This window comes from Amblyraja radiata, chromosome 24 (genome assembly GCF_010909765.2).
Source record: "Amblyraja radiata isolate CabotCenter1 chromosome 24, sAmbRad1.1.pri, whole genome shotgun sequence".
NCBI classification, from domain to species: domain Eukaryota; kingdom Metazoa; phylum Chordata; class Chondrichthyes; order Rajiformes; family Rajidae; genus Amblyraja; species Amblyraja radiata.
The window spans coordinates 8,224,461-8,237,481 of record NC_045979.1 but is presented as its reverse complement, the minus strand read 5'-3'; the positions used below and the strand labels follow the sequence as shown (position 1 = coordinate 8,237,481).

General features: G+C 44.6%; 1 pseudogene; it reads left to right on the top strand.

Moving 5' to 3' along the window:
* The first annotated feature begins 12,594 nt into the window (after window positions 1–12,594).
* LOC116987120 lies at window positions 12,595–12,689 on the top strand (annotated as a pseudogene).
* The last annotated feature ends 332 nt before the right edge of the window (window positions 12,690–13,021 follow it).

Sequence of the window (13,021 nt, the reverse complement as noted above, 5' to 3'; positions counted from 1 at the left end):
TTTATACAAAGCCAATTAACCTACAAACCTGTACCTATGTGGGAGGAAATTGAAGATCTCGGAGAAATCCCACGCAGTTCACAGGGAGAACGTACAAACTCCGTACAGACAAGCACCCGTAGTCAGGATTGAACCCGTGTTCCTGGCGCTATAAGACAGCAACAATAACACCGTGCCACCCATGTGTGGGGCAAGGCATCGTGCCCTTCTTTGCACCTTGCACTGACGATCAGATCACAGCTCCACACAAATGATGTGTGTGAGGAATCGCTGATCGCCGGTGTGAACAACAGGTCAGAGGCAAGTCATTTACCGAGGCAGCTTGCATCAAACCAGACCTACAGGTATAGATACGGGGAACAATGGGGCCCTTCACTCACTGAAGTGGAATCACTCCTTTGATGCCAAACATGAAGGAACAGACACAATAAGGATCTCCAGAGATTTGGAATCAAAGATAGAATGAAGAAGGCCCAGTTGACAAGTTGCCCATCCTCAAAGCTAACTTAGGTGGTAATTATACATGTTTTTTTTCGTGGAATACTCCATTGTTATCTTATACTTCAAGTTGCCTCAATGCTAACTGGGGAGGGCTACAGCAAAAGATGATTCTTGCAGGAGTAAATCTATTGTTGGTGTGCGCACAAGACTTGACCGCTGGACTAGCTGTGCCTCATGTCGGCCATCTTGCTGGCAGACCTATTGAAAGCTAGAAATATTCCTCAATGCCTCTGACTTTTATCATTATTAAAACAAAAGCTAAAGCTGTTTCACAATTTTCCAACTGTGCTCACAAAGTACCTGATCGATTTTATCTGAGCGATAAACATACGATGTATTCGCTTGCAGCATTGATCTAAGATTTAAATCAACAGCAGATGGATCTTGGTTAAGGTCAAGATGATTTGTGGCCAAGAGATATCGCAGACAATAAACTGATTGTGTCCACCTGCTCATTCTTTCTGCAGAACATTGTAATCATTTTGAAACTGAAAATACTGACTGCACGCAAAACCAGCCCCTTTTTGATGTATTACTCATTCCTTATCTGAACATGCTGACCTGCATGAAGCTTGTTCCACATATCTTCACCTGGAGCACAGTGTTTCCAACAATGACTGCTCCCACAAAGCAAAGATGTTCATAACCCAGGTCGACTGTCAGGGAAACAACCTGTACTGAGGCGTTGCAAACCTCCTGCTGGGTGGATAATTACTTGGTAGGATCTCTTAGTTTCCACACCGCATCTGTAGCCAAGAGATGAATAATATAACTAGTTCATTGTACATTGGCACCTGTCAGAGGGCCAAGGGTAACATTGTGCCAGAAATACTCAGACAGAGAAGGCAGATGCATTTAGCAGCTATTCAAAACTTTTTCCAAACTTTTGCCTTCTTCCAATTAATCATTCCCTCACTCCCCCAGTCACCCACAGTCTTCAGTTTCTTCCCCCCTAATTCTAGTCCATCTCCACACCATAATCATGGATTCCAATCTCCTTGCCCACTGTCTCCACCACCCTCACGTCCTGTCTGCCCCAGCCCCAGGTCCTCTCTCCCTCACCCCCAGCTCCTGTCTCTCCCTCACCCCCAGCTCCTATCTGCCCCAGTCCCAAGACCTGTCTCCCCCACCAACATGTCTTCTCTCCCCCATTCTCAGGTCACCTCTCCTGCATCCTCACTGCCATATCTTCTGTTGCTCTGATGTCTGAAAGCTGAAGTTATTTCAAATGGAAGTCCTTTGCCGTGGAACAACGATGTCAAACTAGGAGAACATTGCGTCTATCTTAAGATAATATAGTGCAAGTGTCTGTGTGATCGTTGGACGGCGTGGACTCGGTGGGCCGAAGAATCTGTTTCCACGCTATAACCTAAACTAAACCAAAAAGTGCAAACAATTGTGACCCGATCGACAGATAAACGATCTATCTGACTAGATCTATAAATCAACATGTGACATTTCAAGGGGTGTGAAGATCAGTCCACCTCCTAAACGGCCTGTCCCACTTAGGCGATTTTTTAGGAGACTGCTGGCGACTAGGCTGTCGCCATTGGTCACCGGGGTGTCGCCTATATAGTTATGAGTCGTCTCCTCAGTCGCCCAAAGAGTCGTAGCGTTTTTCTGGTCGCCGCTGGATTTTGAAATGTTCAAAACTTTTTGCCGACAGTCGGCGACCGTGGGCTTGTCGTAGCTTGTGTTTTACTGACGTAGGGTTGTCATAGGTTGTTGCCAGGATGGCGTAGGTTGTCGCCGGCATGACTTCGGTGAATTCCATAGTCGTGGTCACCGGCAGTCACCTAAACAATCGCCTAAGTGGGACAGGCCCCAAACTGTGCAAACAAATCATCAACCTAAGGTCAGGCGTTCAGCCCCCACGCAGTTTTCTTTTGATCATTATCTTATAATCTCTCACATCTATTGGTGCCAGCACAAAAATTGCAGAAGTTGGGATTGTGCCTAGAACACAAAGTACTGGCGTAACCCAACGAATAAGGCAGCATCTGTGGAGGACATGGATAGGTGATATTTTTGATCGGAAAACGTTGTCTATCCATGTTCTCCAGAGATGCTGACTGACCTGCTGAGTTACTCCATTTGACTTTTCCAATTTCAGATAGTCCCTGCTTTCTCCGCCACTTCCCATCTCTCCCGCAGCCCACTGTCTCCGCCTCTTCCTTTCTTCTTTCCCCCCCCCCCCCACCCTCACATCAGTCTGAAGAAGGGTCTCGACCCCAAACGTTGCCTATTTCCTTCGCTCCTTAGATGCTGCCTCACCCGCTGAGTTTCTCCAGCATTTTTGTCTACCTGCTGAGTTACTTCAGTACGTTGTACCCTATTTGTACCATCAGCCTTCACTGCAGGAATAACCGGAGTTGTCTAATCAAAATCTTCAGTTGGATCAATGATATTTGCTTCCTGCAGTCTCTTCAGTTCTTCCCCAACACGTTCCAGCCTGTGTGGCTTGTGTTATGGAGAACCACAGTATAGCACCTTGCTCTGGGTGAGTGCTGCCTTTGCCGGCTACCAAGTTCAGCAAGGAGCATAGCAGGATATTCAGCAAAAACAGCTGGTACAGAAACATCCTCATCTCTTGCCATTCCAGCTTTCCCATTGCTAGCCAGTTGCAACTAATCTCATGGGAACCTTCCCTGGGACAATCAGAAGAGGGAGCTTTGCTCCAGCATCACCACTTCCCTCTCCATCTTCTCCCTCGTGAAGATACAAAGAGAAGCAACGACTCTTTGAGCTTCACTGCTCATTCGGTCAGCGTCACTTACATTCCTGTCCACACATCACTAGCATAACGGTTACATGGTTAATTAACAAGTTGTGCTCTTTCCTTCAATATATACCGGCAAAGAGAATGATTCAGATGACTTTTAACAGTATGAACAGTCCTCCCTCTTCTTATCCTTCCCAAAAGGCTTGATGGTGTGATATCTATTAGGAAACATATACTCCTAACGTCCATGGCCTGGCATTGAGATATACATGAATGAACTGGAAGTAGGTGTGGGATTCAAGATATGTAATTTCACAGAAGATATATCAATGGATATTTTTACGGCAGAAATAGATACATTATTGATTAGTACGTGTGTCAGGGGTTATGGGGAGAAGGTAGGAGAATGGGGCTAGGAGGGAGATATAGGTCAGCCATGACTGAATGGTGGAGTAGACTTGATGGGCCAAATGGCCTAATTCTGCTCCTATCACTGAAGAAGGGTTTTGGCCCGAAATGTTGCCTATTTTCTTCGTTCCATAGATGCTGCTGCACCCGCTTAGTTTCTCCAGCATTTTTGTCTACTTATGAAGATTGATGGAATTGCTGATAGTGGGTCAGCTAGTGTAAGGCTGCAGCTTGATAGTGGGTCAGCTGGTGTAAGGCTGCAGGTTGATAGTGGGTCAGCTGGTGTAAGGCTGCAGGTTGATAGTGGGTCAGCTGGTGTAAGGCTGCAGGTTGATAGTGGGTCAGCTGGTGTAAGGCTGCAGGTTGATAGTGGGTCAGCTAGTGAAAGGCTGCAGAGAGATATCGCTGAGTTGATGAACTGGAATGAAATATGGCAGATAGAGCTTAATCCAGACATATGCATTTTGTCAGCACTAATGAAGCTTGACATATGTTTAGAGGGCATTGAGTAATGGAGGGGCATTGAGGTACAAGTCCACACACCCATGAAGGTGGCAATATAAACATGGCATAACAGAAACTAGCCTGCATTAGTCAGGCACTGAATACAAAAGTAGGTAGGTAGACACAAAATGCTGGAGTAACTCAGCAGGACAGGCAGCATCTCTGGAGAGAAGGAATGGGTGACGTTTCTGGTCGAGACCCTTCTTCAGTCTGAGTTACTCAAGCATTTTGTGTCTACCTTTGATTTAAGCCGGCATCTGCAGTTCTTTCCTACACAAAAGTAGATAGGTTATGCTCCAACTTTATGAAGCCTTGAGCATAAAAAAAAAGTACTGGAGGAATTTTGGTCAGATCTCAGCTGGAGCACAATGTGCAGTTCTGGTCACCAATGTATCGGAAGTGTGTGAAAGCCCTGGATAGCATGTTGCCAGGGGAGGAGCAATTCAATTGTGAGGAGAGACTGGAGAAGCTTTCTGGAGTGAAGAAGGTTAAGGGAGAATATGACTGAAGTATATAAAATGATGAGGAGTATGTATAGGGCTAGACTGCAGGAAACTTTTCCTCATATCGTTAGTAGATAAAACTCGAGGACATAGGTTTAGGCACGTGATTTAGAGGGGTTTAATGAGGCGACCATCTTCATCTAAAGAGCGGCAAGTACCAGAATGTACTGCCTGAGAGAGAGTGGTTGAAGCTGCATCACTGACAGCTTAAAAAAGTGTTTCAGTTTCAGTTTCAGTTTAGTTTATTGTCACATGTTATTAGTACAGTTAAAAGCTTTTGTTGTCCAGATGAACAGGTGAATCACTGAGACATGGAAGGTGATGGTCCAAAAGCTGAATGATAGAAACATAGAAAATAGGTGCAGGAGTAGGCCCTTCCAGTAGCAATGTTACAAAATTTTGAGATTTTAAAAATCAAGTCTGCAATTTATCCCATCAGATAAAGCATAAACATAAGTTTAATTTGACACCTAATTCACTTTCATATCTCAAGTATTTAAAAAGTTATGGCCATTTTCATACTGGGAAATGAGCATCTTGTTCCCTATTGATTTTCTATGGACATAACAAAAAAGCTGTGATCGTGAACAGTCAAAAGCCCATAACTTTCTTAAAAATTAAGAGAACTGAATGAAATTTTCAGTTATCATAGATTGAAGCATTCTGAAACAAATATAAAATAATCTTACTTGGATGACCTGAAATTAAAGCATATAATTAGTTAGTTACCTAATTGTAGCTAATTTCAGACTTCAATTACTAGATCTAAACATCTATCCATTTCTTAATAAATGATTAACATTTTTAAATAGCCTAAATGTCCAAATAATATTCACAAATAATTCACAATAAAACATGATTTTTAAATCTCATTTACATTAATTTATAGACCAAATGGAAGGAATTTAGTGTTTAATTGCTGTAAATAAATGCCCATTTAAATCAGCTTTCCAGTGGGTCCGCGTGGAACGCGCTGGTTTAGAACGTTCACATTGCGGTAGATTTGTGCCCCCAAATGCCGAGAAAAATACTGCGGGATATAATGGGCCCAAATTGAGCTACTCGCAATATTAAACTTAGTATAAAGGGATCTTTAGAAGCCCTTTTTAATGTAAAAATATACCGCCTTCCTTCAGTTGGCTGCTTTATGAGACCCTGCGGTTGCTGGTGTTCGCGGGTTTAGAGATTGATTTTTAAACTACTATAACTATTTTACGAGGCCTTTAAAACTAATAATAGCTTTTGCGACGGGGTCTTCCAGCGATTTTTCGTTAATAATTAACTAGGCTGAACATCCTCGATTTGAACAGCCTAGAGAAAATCGCGTTTTAAACCCGCCCCCTCTAAACGGCGCCAAAATCGCGCACACAGGCTGGACAGATTTTCAGCGACGCTTCAGGTAGGCTTTGCAACATACCTACTTCCAGCACCGCCATTCAATATGATCATGGTTGATCATCCAAAATCAGTGCCCTGTTCCTGCTTGTTCCCACATCCCTTGATTCCTTTATCCCTAAGAGCTAAATCTAACTCTCTCTTGAAAACATCCAGAGAATTGGCCTCCATTGCCTTCTGTGGCAGAGAATTCCACAGATTCACAACTCTCTGGGTGAAAAAGTTTTTCCTCATCGCAGTCCTAAATGGCCTACCCCTTATTCTTAAACTGTGACCCCTGGTTCTGGACTCCCACAACATGGGGAACATCTTTCCTGCATTTAGCCTGAGTGATATGGTGAATGCAGCAGGGTGCCCAGTGGTTGGCGAGGATGAGTTGAAGAGAATGGTCTGTTTCCATGCTCCACTCTTCTATGATTTTATGGCACTGCTTGGTTGCCTGAATTGGTTGAACGACCACCACCCCAGTTTCTTTTGCATGATGTCAGGCTCCCCATCATCTACAACCCACACCCCAGTAAATATCACTGTCACTCCCACACATTAACATAGACAAATACTGCTTCATCTTTAGATCACTGCTTAAGCTAAACGCTTTGATTCAGAATAACCTTTCCCACATATGTTCTCAAGAGCCATGCAAGGAACTATGGAAGCAGTTCATTCATGTGGGTTAGATGTGAAGTGGTTTGTAATGGCTTGTGATAGTTCCACGACTAACTTCATACCCCTGCGGCACAGTGGTGTAGTGGTAGTGGTGCTGCCTCACAATGCCATAGACCCGGGTTGGATCCTAACTACAGGTGCTGTCTGTATGGAGTTTGTATGTTGTTCCTGTGACCGCATGGATTTTCTCCGGGTGCTCCCGTTTTCTCATACATTCCAATGACGGCAGGTTTATAGGTTCATGGGCTTCTGTAATTGTCCCTAGTGTGTAGGATGCAAACATAAGATAATGTAGTGTTTAAGAAGGAACTGCAGATGCTGGAAAATCCAAGGTACACAAAAAAGCTGGAGAAACTCAGCGGGTGCAGCAGCATCTATGGAGTGAAGGAAATAGGCAACGTTTCGGGTCTGAAGAAGGGTATCGGCCCGAAACGTTGCCTATTTCCTTCGCTCCATAGATGCTGCTGCACCTGCTGAGTTTCTCCAGCTTTTTTGTGTACCATAAGATAATGTAGAACTGGTGTACAGGTGATTGATGGTCGACAAGGACTCGGTGGGTCAAAGGGCCTGTTTCCATGCTCTAGCTCTAAATTAAACTAATCCACACATCCACGGTGGCATAGCGGTAGAGCAACTGCGCCAGAGAACTGGGTTCGATTCTGACTATGGCTGCTTGTCTGTGTGGAGTTTCTATGTTCTCCCCGAGATCTTCGGATTCCTCCCACACTTTAAAGACGTACAGGTTTGTAGGTTAAATGGCTTGGTATAAATGTAAATTGACCCTAGTGTTTGCGAGATAGTGTTAGCGTGCTGGGATTACTGGTCGGTGCGGACTCGGTGGGCCAAAGGGCCTGTTTCCACGTTGTCTCTAAACTAAACTAAACTAAAAAATCCACATTCCTGTGCCAGCCCCCGCTGTTCCATTTAAATTGTTACATCCAACGGGCGGACAAGTACAGCATTACCCCATCTCCGCTCTGGGTTATTTCAAATTATTCTGGTTTTACCACTCCTTATGTAGAAACTGCTGAAATGAGTTAGCAAAAAGATAAAGACCATTCCTGTGTAACAAACCTGTATAACAGGGACCAGTTCTGTGGGTGGCAAGGATTCAACGCTGAAAAAATGTAATTACCACCCCCGCACCAGTTACCAGAGAGCAAGTTTGTTATTTTAATTTCCAAAATTCTGTTGGCAGGAGTCAGCCCTGTCAACACCTGAAAGGTTGTCTGTTTCCAAAATAAACAGGTAGTAGAAATCTTCAGGCTGGATAATAGAATATGCCTCAATACAATGTTTAAGAAGGAACTGCAGATGCTGGAAAATCGAAGGTACACAAAAATGCTGGAGAAACTCAGCGGGTGCAGCAGCATCTATGGAGCGAAGGAAATAGGCAACGTTTCGGGCCGAAACGTTGCCTATTTCCTTCGCTCCATAGATGCTGCTGCACCCACTGTGTTTCTCCAGCATTTTTGTGTACCTGCCTCGATACAAGCTCCTGGAAGATGAAGAAGTAGACTGTAGGGCAATTAAGGAAGTTTGGACAACTGAAAACTTTCCCCTTCTCTCAGCAACCCAGGGAGACCTCCTTAAATAATGCATCAAAGGATGAAAACTCCACAGAAAGCAGTGATAGGGTAGCATTGTTACCGAGCGATTCATCTGGAGGGCATCATTCACCCACACCCACACCAAATCCTGACACCCACCTCCTGACACCCACCTCCTCTACACCTCCACCTTGGGTAAATGTTTGTCTGAGCTTCGAGAATGCAACGTTAATCCCCAAGCAAAATAAAGCCCCATCGTAACTTAACCCAAAGTCCCAAACACTTGCTGAATGAGCCCATGATTGCCAAGAGCTGACTCCTGAATACACCCTGTCCCCATGACAAAAGACTCAAATATTTCATAAACAATCATGTGAGGTGTTGTCATAAACTGGTTTTGCTATTTTCTTAAACAATGCACATCATGCTAAGTGGCAAGGTGGTATTTACTCTCCTGTGAAGAAAGTGTGGATTGAGCACGGCAAGAGTCAGAAGTGGAAACAAAGCACCAAATATTTTCTAATCAAAATCTTCGTTGATTTGTTTCCAGCATAATCGTGTTGTAGGTTATTTCAATGGTTTGTGCCCATCCATAAATACCATGAGGTGGTGCAGTTTGTGTTGTGATGGAACTTGCACACTCATTTTAGACAGGGTTCCAGATCTTTTGTCCCGTCCACGAGGAAAGCAGAGGATATATTGCAAAGTCAGGGCATTGTGTGAGATTTGTACGTGTGTCGAAGATAAGCCTTCTCCCTTGGAATGTGTAGGAAGGAACTGCAGATGCTGGTTTATACTGAAGATAAAAGACACAAAATGCTGGAGTTTTTCTGCGGGACAGGCAGCATCTCTGGATAGAAGGAATGGGCGATGTTTCAGGTTGAGACCCTTCTTCCCACATTCAGTCTGAAGAAGTTTCTCGACCCAAAACATCACCCATTCCTTCCATCCAGACATGCTGCCTGTCCCGCTGAGCTACTCCAGCATTTTGTGTCTATCTCCGCCTTTGGAATGTTATTTTAAACAAGAATCACATGAGATGCCTTCTGTTATGTGTGAAAGTGAAGTTCCAAAACTCTCCTGGACTTTCAGTTCACATTCAACATTCTCCTGGTTTTATCTATGAAGTTCAGAGTTTAGGGTTTAAAGATACTGTGCGGAAACAGATCCTTCGGCCTACCAAGTCCGCGCCGACCAGCGATCTCCACACATTAACATTATCCTACACACGCTAGCGACAATTTATATTTATACCAAGCCAATTAACCTAACCTGTAAGGCAGCAACTCTACCGTTGCACCACCGTGCTGCCCTCAAACTAGTAATAAACTATTGAATCAACTTCTGTCGTTAAGTACTTAAAACAAAATGCACCATCGTTGTGAACAGCACATGTGGAAAATGTAATAGGGAAATTAAACCTGCATTCGGGGAATCGACCTTTCGTGTCTCGACCCGAAACATCACCTATTCATTTTCTCCAGAGATGCTGTCTGACCCACTGAGTTACTCCAGCTTTTTATGTCTATTTTTTCTTCAACATACCATCAGTCGGTAGGGCAGCACATTTTAGGATTCCTGAAAGACCCCTTAGCCAAGGTATTGCACTATTAGTAAAATATTGCCTGCTTCCTCAATAAAAAATAGGGTATATTCCTTCAAAATATGAATTGACAGTACAGTATTTCACTTTGCCAAATCCTGAAACCCATGTGAGTCGATTACTATGAACTGAGACATTTTCCTTCTATCTGTAGAACCAATAAAAGAAACAACTTCCTCTGTTCCCCATCAATGATTAATGAATAATTAATGATCATTAATTATTAATCATCGATGATTAAATATCACAACTTTTTCCATTTCACCACATTTCACATTTCCAAACCAACATGCTTGCCTCATATTTTCTGAATCAAATTTCATCCATGGCTTCATAGGCTACCTATTCATTTGTTAATAGCTCTATGAACAATAGAAATCTCCACAACGCAAACCAACCAGACAGATTGGACTGACTGTGAATGGATCCCACAGACTAATAGTCAGAATTGCCATAATCACAAACCACCATTTTGTTATAATTGCTTGGTAGGTTAAATAGTTACTGTACAATTCCCTAAGTGTGTGGAATTGGTGGGGTGGTATAGGATGGGAGGGTAGTTGATGGGAATGTGGGAAGAATAGATCATAGAGAAAATTAGTGTGGGAATGAGATTGCTTTGTGCATCGGCATGAAGGGCTAAAATGGCTTTCTTCTGCATCTTTAGGAATTGTGGAAATATGGAATTGGTCAATCTTGAAGATAACTGGCAATTAATTTTATGAGGTAGACAAAAATGCTGGAGAAACTCAGCGGGTGAGGCAGCAACTACGGAGTGAAGGAAATAGGCAACGTTTCGGGCCGAAACCCTTCTTCAGACTAATGAAGGGTTTCGGCCCGAAACGTTGCCTATTTCCTTCGCTCCATGGATGCTGATGCACCTGCTGAGTTTCTTCAGCATTTTTGTCTACCTTCGATTTTCCAGCATCTGCAGTTCCTTCTTTAACATTAATTTTATGAGGCTCAGTCTTTAGTAAAAACTTTACAAATGGAAGATTAAAGTATGTTTAATAAATTCATATGATATATTAACAAACTAGTAAACCTACTTCACCCCCAAGACCATGAATGTTATTACTCTCCTTGGCTTTCATTAAATTCGTGGCATTTTACTTTGGAGTCACGCGAGTGATTCCGTGAAGAAGCCCCGCCAATCCGCATGCGTGTCATTACGTCATTCGCATGGCGAAGCACCAGACTGGCAGGTTAGTCGCTCCTGCCAGCGGTAAGATTAAACCTACAGGTAAGTTTTTATTTCTTACCAGGTTGTGTTTTCTTGTAGGGACCTCTTCCTACAGAGGTTTCCTGCTGGATGTTGTAGCGCAGTCTGGATGAGCTGCGGGGAAACCGGCTTTGGGCTGTGAGGAGACTCCGGTCCAGAACGTGGGTAGCCGGCGGACGTCGGGTGCGCTGCTCCGGCCGCTGACAAGGCGGTCAGCGGCTTCCAGACCGCTGTGGTTCCCGTGGAGGGGTAACTCCATGAGGAAGGCGGTATCACGGTGCCGACTGTGAGCACCGTGGCTAATCCTGTGAGGAGGAAAAGCCATTTAAAAGTAAGCCCGTGGACTCCGATGAGTCGGGCCAGGAGGATTCTCCTCCCACTAGCAGCGACGTCTGGCAAAGATGGAGCACCTGATGGAGAGGATGCTCCATCACGACATGCTCCAGGAGGAGCTTTATATCCGTGGGTCACCCCATGGGCCCGTGCCAGCAGCTCTGTTCAAGGGAAGATCTGCTCCATGAAGAGGAGCCTTATATCCACGGGTCTTCTTGGGGGCCCATGGCAGCAGCACCTGTAGAAGGGCTGCATAATGTCTCCCTCATGGAGGAGGTCAGCTTACCAGGGCAGTTTTGTTCAGACCCTGAGGTTGGAGGTATTGCAGAGCAGCATACCCCAAGGCATGAAAGCCAAGGACCAGGGGTGCCCGGCATGGCATCGAAATGGGACTGGTGAGCCAATAAAAAGAATATCATGGCTGGCTGGAAAGAGCTCCTGATGGAGAGGATGCCCCATCACGATATGCTCCAGCACGAGGAGCTTTATATCCGGGGGTCTCCTCGGGAGCCTCTGGCAGCAGCACCTATAGAAGGGCTGCATGATGTCTCCCTCTTGGAGGAGGTGAGCACACGGTGTCAGTTTTGTTCTGACTCAGAGATCGGAGGTATAGCTGGTGAGCATACTACGAGGCAGAGGCCTGCGGCAGCACCTGTTCAGGGCTGTCTACGAATTTCCCTCTCTGTGGAGGGGAGTGCGAGTGGTCAGTGTAACTGACTTCACATTCTAAAGTATGTCTGTGGCACGTACTGGAACACATGCGTATGGATTCAAGGGAGTCCTCGCAAACGAAGGTGGCAGAATACCCGGAAGGGGCTAGAGTTCCCCTCATGCTATCAGTGCCGGGAATGAACAACGCTATCAGGGGTGACATTAAAGACAAGCCGCCGAATCTTCTCTTCAGGTAAGACCTATTCAACAGGTAAAACCTGGATAAGGAAGCAAAAGCTGTCGGACCAATCGAGGTACCAACGACGAGCAAAGCTTCATCATTGCGGCAACAACACACCCCACGCCTCCGTTGGCAGTAAGCAGTTCACTGAAGTTGGTGGCAGCATGAAAGCTGGACAGAGGTCTTCAAATCCGAGACCCTCAAGTCGGGCTCAGGAAAAATATGGGACCATCTACAAATTGGTAATATTTATATTGTTTTTGTACAAATGATAATGATAACGTGTTTAGTTTATGTGTTTTATGAAAGTAGCATTCCCTTTGATAAGGATGGAAGGGATCCTAGTGGCCTTACAACACACAAATGGTTGGCATCTAACCATGTAAAACTGCACAATACTAGGGCTCCAAGTACAGAATTGGGCCAGCTTTGTCTTTACAGGCAAGCTCAGAATTATGTCCAGAGTTGTCTTTCGAGGCAGGCTCAGTATTATGGCCAGGATTGGATTTCGGGACAGGCTCGGAAATCGGGCCAGAGTTGTTGCTCGAGCAGGTACGGAATTCGCAGGCGTGGCTTGTTCATTGTGAAAAAGATGCAGAATGTTGTTTAACTCACATGTGCAGTATAAATTTTTCCGAATAGGAAACTTCGCATCTGATTTCCTTAGGATGCTCCCATTTACAGAGATCACGGGAGACATTTGAAATTTATCTGGATAAAGG